Source organism: Macrobrachium nipponense, chromosome 39, assembly GCF_015104395.2.
Source record: "Macrobrachium nipponense isolate FS-2020 chromosome 39, ASM1510439v2, whole genome shotgun sequence".
Lineage (NCBI taxonomy): Eukaryota > Metazoa > Arthropoda > Malacostraca > Decapoda > Palaemonidae > Macrobrachium > Macrobrachium nipponense.
Genome location: NC_061099.1, coordinates 53,665,663 through 53,673,806, shown reverse-complemented (window position 1 = coordinate 53,673,806; position 8,144 = coordinate 53,665,663).

Genomic DNA, 8,144 nt, shown 5'->3' with positions numbered 1-8,144 from the left:
TTGGGGCAATCAAAGAAATTTTAATGGAGCTTAATGGTAGTAAAGGATTTTGGGAAGCTTTGGGTATCATTTTCAAGTTTGAGATTGCTTTAGAAGCAATAAAAATTTAGAGAGCATAAGAATTGACAATTGTTTGATTTCTGGGCTCTATGTGATAAAGCACCAAGACACCTAGAGGTATATAAACCAGAAGAATGGTTGGAAAAAGAATAGAGCATGGACTTCCAGAAGTAAGAACCCCCAAGCCCCCAACATGGATAATTGCAACTGGGAAGATAGAAAATTATAACTATTATAAGATGAGTAAATTTATACAAAAAAAAGTTGGTTTAATTAAAAGTAGGATATTAGTAGATACGGTAGCATCCGTTTTGATTAATGCAAAATCAGATACTCAAGCTCACATGCTTTGTGGCATGAAGATTGCAGAAATTGATCCTATTAAGGATATTAAACCACATATGAGCTTTCAGCTATGGTAGAGGAGTAGTTTTTGATAAAGATCTATATGAATTTTCAGAACCAGAAATTCTGGACATGTGCCCTGATAATGTTTGGAAAGTAAGTAAGATCCCTCAAACAGCATGGTAGTTTTAACATTTGAAACCCCTGTCATACCAGATCATATAATTATTGAGAATGAAAAGTACGTGTTCGAGAATATAAACCTAGGCCTTTACAATGCTTTAATTGTTTCAAGTACGGTCACCCTTCCCGGTACTGCAATAATACGAAGATCTGTATTAACTGTTCTTCGTTAGAACATGGCCAATGCAACAGAGATACAACCTGTGCAAACTGTAAAGATCATCATAAAGCAAATGATAAAATTGTAGAGAGTACAAGAAAGAAGAAGCTGCCATCTTGAAAGCAAATGCTGAACATATTAGTGTAGGTTATGCAAAGCATTTACTCGATCGACAACTTAATTTTGCTCAAGCGGTTAAGATGCCACCAAAAGATTATAATCCACTACCCCTTACTACCACGGGGGGACCAGTGGTAGCACCTGGCCCGTCAGGTGCATCTCCCTTAGTGGTAGTAGCCCAGCCATCTGGGTCAAGTGCTCAGCTTATAAAAGCCAGAGCACAAACCTCCAGAGAGGTCAAGATGGTTTACACCACACCAAAAGTAGTGTCACTGATAGGAGCACCTCTCCTAGAGGTAATAGCCCAGCCTTCTGGGCCAAGTGCTCGAACTGTTGAGTTCTAGCACAATCCTCCAAGGAAGCCAATGTGGCTTCCACCACCTCAAATGTATTGTCTCAGGCAGAATCTCTACCTGATTTGATGGAGATTAGAAAACAAGATCTTCCAAAGAGGAAAAGGTCCCCATCCTCCTCACCTTCATCCAAATCAGGTAAGTGCCCTACTGCTCATGATCCCAAGGTTGACTTGTATAAAGATCACAGAAAGAAAGAAAAGAAGAGCGGTGGCCTAGTAAAGCCTTCCATCTCCAGGCCTTACATGGCTTCATCTGAAAAGTCCCAAAAGACAAATGAGACAAAGAAAAATAATAACAAAAAAGATAATGTCTATTATCCAGTGGAATTGCAGAGGTCTAAGTACTAGCATTGAGCAAATAAAAACTTTAACCAGGGACTTGGACACGAAGATAATTTGTCTACAGGAAACCAAGATCATTGACAAACCATTTAATCCTGGACTCAATTATCATTTTTGTAGATCCCCTCCTTTGCAGGTGCAAGAGCTCAAGGTGGTACAGGTTTTATTATTCACAAATCTGTAAAATTTGAAACAATCCCACTCAATACACCACTACAGGCATGTGCAGTTAGAACTCATATCGGAAAAAAATTACTTTATGCTCGCTATATATTGAACCATCTTTAGAACTTTTCCTCTTAGATCATGCTGGGAATCCAAGAAGGCTTAGCCTTTCTGACCTCCAAGACCTGATCCAATCCAGCTTCCTGCCCCTTTTATTTTGATGGGTGATTTTAATGCAAAGCATACTTTATGGGGTGGAAATGTATGCGATAGATGGGGTAATCTTGTTGAAGAATTAATCGACAACAATGATGTAATACTAATGAATGATGGTTCTCCAACTAGGTATGATGTATTCCACAACTCTACATCAGCCATTGATTTGTCAATCTGTTCCTCATCCATTCGATTGGAACTACCTTTGGTCAGTAAATGAACACCTACATGGCAGTGACCATTGGCCAATAATGTTAAAATATGTCCATAATCTTCCTTTCTCATGTCCACCAAAATGGAAGATAGACGAGGCAGACTGGGCAGCTTATGAAAAGTGTTCACACACTGGATAAAGAGTATGATGAATTTACATCTCCAGTGCATGCCTATCAACATCTTGAAAATATTATTGATGATAATGCTAGCAAGTTTATACCTAAAACATGCGGTTTACCTCATCGCCCTGTAGTTCCTTGGTGGAGTAAAGAATGTGCCAACGCAAGAAAAGTGACCCGAACTTGCTTCAGAATACTTGAGAACAAACTATGTAGCAGATAGAATAGCGTACCTCAGAGCCTGTGCCAAACAAAAAGAACTTTTAAAAAAGCAAAGAGAGCATCTTGGAAGAAATATATATCTAATATTAATACCAAACTCCTTCAAAGGAAATATGGGACAAGATTAGAAAACTTCAAGGCAAATTCGTCCCTAAGCCTCTACCAATATTAAGGGAAAATAATAGATATATATCTGACCCAAAGATGTAGCAGAGGTTCTTGCAAAGCACTTTGCCCATGTATCAAGTGCTGACAACTATTCCCCAGCATTTCAACAAATTAGAGCATCAACATCTGTTGTTCCTCCTGCTTCTTCAAATACTGAAGCTTTTAACCTGCCTTTTAGTATGGAGGAGATGCAAAATGCTATCTCTAGCTCTTCTTTAACTGCCCAGGTGAGGATGGCATCCGGTATGAAATGATATCACATCTTCCAGTGGATACCAAGGAATTTTTATTAGAAACCTTTAATGGACTATGGGCTTCCCATACATCTCCTGATTCCTGGCATACATCAATTGTAATTCCAGCCACAAGTCTGGTAAAGACCCAGAACTGCCATCTAGTTATAGGCCCATATCCTTGACCAGTTGCATATGCAAATTATTTGAGAGAATGATCAACAACAGACTTGTGTGGTACTAGAATCAAAAAAATCTTTTTATCTAACAGGCAGTTTGGTTTTAGGAAGAACCGAAGTACTCTAGACCCTTTGCTGATGTTATCAAGGGAAATTTCAAATGCCTTTTCTAACCAAAACCAGGTGGTGGGTGTCTTTTTTGACCTCGAAAAAGCATATGACACGACCTGGAGGGGTGGTATTTTAAAGCAATTGGCCTCGTGGGGTATAGGAGGACATATGTTCTCTTTTATTGAAGAATTTTTATCAAACCGCTCAATTAAAGTGAGAGTATGGTCAGAACTATCTTTCATCCTACATGCAAGAAGAAGGTGTCCCCCAAGGCAGCGTATTGAGTGTGACCTTATTTGCTGTTGCTATTAATAGTCTCATGAGTCACATACCTCCTGGCATACAAGGATCACTATTTGTCGATGACTTTGCAATTTACTGTAGTGGATCATCTGCACTACAAGCATGCCAAAATCTTCAAATTGCAATAAATGCTGCATCCGCATGGGCAAATTCTCGTGGATTCATGTTTTCACCTCAGAAGACCAAAGCCATTCGCTTTACTCGTACTCGTAAAAGGGGAAAAGGGAAGAGATCCCCACCCTTTTCTTAAATGATTGTATTTTGCCTTATGAGGATAATATCAAGTTTCTTGGAGTCATTTTCGACAAGAAAATGACATTTGGTCCCCATATAAATGACCTATCTATCAGGGTTAAGAAGTCACTGAACATTCTGAAAGTTGTATCGCATTTGATTGGGGTGCTGATAGAACAACTTTGCTTAGAAATTTATACATCTTTGTGTCTGAGCAAGTTAGACTATGCATGCCAATATATGGGTCAGCTGCAAAGACTTTACTTGGAAAACTTGATATTGTTCACAATGCTGGGCTTCGCATCTGCACAGGTGCTTACAGAACATCTCCCATTGACAGTCTCTATGTGGATTCTGGCATACCTCCCCTTTCCATTCGCAGAGAGGAGTTGAGTTTGAGGTATTTAGCTAGGTCCCTTGCGGTGAGAAACAATCCTAACTATAAATATGTTAGGGCGCCTTTAGATCGGGCTCCTAACAGATCCAGAGTGCCTAAGCCTTTGGAAGTACAGCTGAAAAATGATGCTAGAGAAGTAGGCTTGTTAACAGCACAGATAGCAGAGGTGGGATATCCCAAGTCTCCCCCTTGGTGTAATCCACCTGTTAAAGTATGTTTTACGGCAGGAGGGAAAAATACCTTACCTAGTAGGGTAATGAAAAGTGAGTTTTTAAATCATGCTGCTCAACATCATGGGAAACATGTTTTTACAGATGGCTCCAAATCGGCTGCAGAGTTGGAAGTGCAGCTGTGGTGGGGGATACTGTTATTAGAAGGAAACTCCCATCCTCTTGTTCAATATTTTACTGCTGAGCTGTACGCAATAATTCTCGCAGTCCAACATATTTTTAAAATGGCCACCAAAATAGTTTTTATACAATTTTTACGGATTCCATAGTGTTTTACTCTCATTAAAACAAATTATGCCAGGCCATTATCTAGTACAAGAGGTGCAGGACTGGTTAGTACTTCTGCAATCTAGGAAGAGTATCAGTGTTCACTTCTGTTGGGTCCCTGCCCATGTTGGGGTGGATGGAAATGAACAAGTAGATAAGGCAGCAAAGGAAGCTTCAGGGCTAAGTAATCCATCCCCCTTTAGTATTCCTTACAAAGATCTTAAAAGTGAGATTCATCTTTACTGTAAAAATAAGTGGCAGGCTCGATGGTCTGAACTGACCACCAATACAAAATTGAAACACATCCACCCATTGGTGGATAAATGGTCATCTTGTAATGCTACAAGTAGGAGGGATACCATTATTTTAACTAGGCTGCGTATTGGCCATACACATGCAACGCACAATTATTAATGAAGAGTGGGAAGGGAGACAGGCCCCTCCTCGTAATACCTGTCAAGTGACAATGGATGTTAAGCATATTTTAGTTGATTGTCCTGTTTTTAATCTTCAGAGGAGGAACACATTTACTCCAGGACAAACCTTTGAGAGATATACTGGGGGAAAAACTGTAATACCCTGAACTTGAGAAAATTTATACAAAGTATTGGGTTATATTACGAGCTATAATTGATTTTATTAATTTATTTATTTATTTTACCCTTTTAATCCTTATTTATTTCACATCTAGATTTTATTGTATGAAAGTGTTGCGATTGATATTAAAGGTTAAAATGGTACTAAATGGTGTGAGTATACAGATATTATGATTGAATGAATTTTGTTATATAGCGCTGAATGGCCTTTGATGCCCCAGTGCTTGGCTTAATGCCTAAATCCTATATTCAATTCAATTCTATGAAATTTTTTTTTTCGCTACCATATATCGCATTATTTACATATGATAATGATATTATTTTTAATTTCTGATGATTGCATACTAAACTTCAGGCAATGACAAAAAAAGGAGCCAAAAATGAACTCTTAATCTTTAAAACTAAGCACGCTGTGATTTTTTGAAAAAATTATTTGTTCCGCTTCCGCGCTCACTCCAAACCGGCGCCGGCATACGGGAGAGGTTTTTGATTTTTATGGCTTCGGTGTGAGAGGGTTAATATTTGCCTATGATAGATTTTGAAATATTTCAAGGTGTCCCACCTCTCCCTTCCAATCGTAGGTTATGTCTGTGAAAGGGTAACCACCCACTAAAATGTCTGGCATTACCATCACAGCATTCTAGGATATGAAGTGCTATCGTGGTACAAATTTTACTTAATATCTCCAATGTTGGATGCAGATCTTGTCTCCCCCTCCCTCTCCCCCTCCCTACTCGTTGGGGTGGGGTCTGCCAGAGGGTAACCACCCTCAAAATGTCTGTCATTACCACCACAGTACTCTTAAGATGTGCAGTGCTATTGTATTACAAATTATACTTGGTATCTCCAATGTTGGATGCAGATCCTGGCTCCCAGCCCCCCTCCCAAGTCGTTGTGGGGTGTCTGTCAGGGGGAAACCACCCACTAAAATATGTCATTACCACCGCAGTACTCCGAGATGTGCAGTGCTATTGTAGTACAAATTTTACTTGGTATCTCCAATGTTGGATGCAGTTCCTGGCTCCCCCTCCCCCTCCCCCCCACTCATTGTGGGGTGCCTGTCAGGGGGTAACTACCCACTAAAATAACTTCATTACCACTGCAGTACTCTAGGAAGTGCAGTGCTATCGTAGTACAAATTTTACTTGTTACTATGATGTTGGATGGAGATCCTGTCTCCCCCTCCCCTTCCCCCTTCCTCCCCACTCGTTGTGGGGTGTCTCTCAGGGGGTAACTACCCACTAAAATGTCTAGTATTACCACCACAGTACTCTAGGATGTGCAGAACATTGTAGTACAGATTTTACTTGGTATCTCCATGTTAGATGCAAATCCTGCTTCCCCCCCCCTCCCAACTCGTTGTGGGGTGTCTGTCAGGGGGTAACCACCCACTAAAATGTCTGGTATTACCATCACAGCATTCTAGGATGTGCAGTGCAATTGTAGTACAAATTTTACTTGGTATCTCCAATGTTGGATGCAGATCCTGCCTCCCCCTCCCCACTCGTTGTGGGGCGTCTGTCAGGGGGTAACCACCCACTAATGTCTGTCTTACCACCACAGTATTCTAGGATGTGGCAGTGCTATTGTAGTGTATTTTTACTCGGTATCTCCTAAGTTGGATCTAGATCCAATTAACCCCCCTTTTCAGTGCGTCTGTCAGGGGGAACCCACCCTCCAAAATGTCTGTCACTGGTCATTCTATAATCAGTAGAGTCTGCAGATATATTATATATTAGTTTCATCTGGTATCTCATATATTGGATCTAGACCCAAAATCTAACGAGCAATTAGTGGTGCTTGTTAAGTAAGCCACCCGTATATTTTCGGCAGACGGTCAGTTTCACAGTTTACAAGTCTACTCCTAAATACCAGTAGGGGTTACAGTCGGTATCTCGTTCGTTGTATCTCAACGGTCCGGGCTGCCGCTCTATTTTCCGAATGGTGCCACCCCATGGTCCTGGTACCCAAGGACAAAGGATGGGCACATCACTGTGGATCACACCCACCAAAATTCTCAGGTCCCCTGCCCTACCCACCCATCGCCCACACCCCATGATGCCATCCGCAACATCTCTCCTATTGTGAAGTACTTCACTTCAGTATAAGCCCTGCACAGCTACTGGCAGATGGAGCTGGCAGAAGAGCACCACCACCTGATGACATTTATAACTGTGTACTGGAGATTTCAGCACTGCCGTAGTCATATGGGATTTTCAGGGACAGGTGGTGCATACTGCCTTTGTGGTGATATGGCCTTACAAGGGATCCCCAACTGTATGAAAATTGTAGGTGACATCCTCCTATCAGACAAGGATCTTCATTCCCATCTACCAACACATACACCAAATGCTGACCAGGTGCCGTCAAACACGGCATCACCCTCAATAAGGACAAAATCACCGTAGCTACCCCGGAAGATAACTTCTCTCTTTATATCCTGTCATCTGAAGGTATTACAGCAGATGCTGCCAAGGTATCCGTTATTCGTGATTTCCCCGCACCTTCCAATGTCACAGTCCTCGGGTCATTTATGGGTATCGTCAATCAACTCTGCAACTTCATTCCAGACATCGCAACAGCATCACAGCCCCTACACCCACTTATGACCCCTAAACGCTCATTTATTTGGACTCCTAATCATGAGAAGGTTTTTAAGACGGTTAAGGCAGCTCTGACTCCACCACCTATCCTTGCACCCTTCAACCCATCTTTGCCTGTGGTTCTGCAAACAGATGCCTCAAGCTTGTGTACCCTTGGATATGCCCTGCTTAGACAACGGCCGTGGTCAGATGAGTCTCGTCCGGTGTGGCTCTCGTTTCCTGACGGACACAGAACCTCACTACGCTACCATAGAACTGGAACTACATGCAGTTGCTTGGGCTTATGGCTAGGTGTCGCCTATATTTGTCTGGACTTTAGC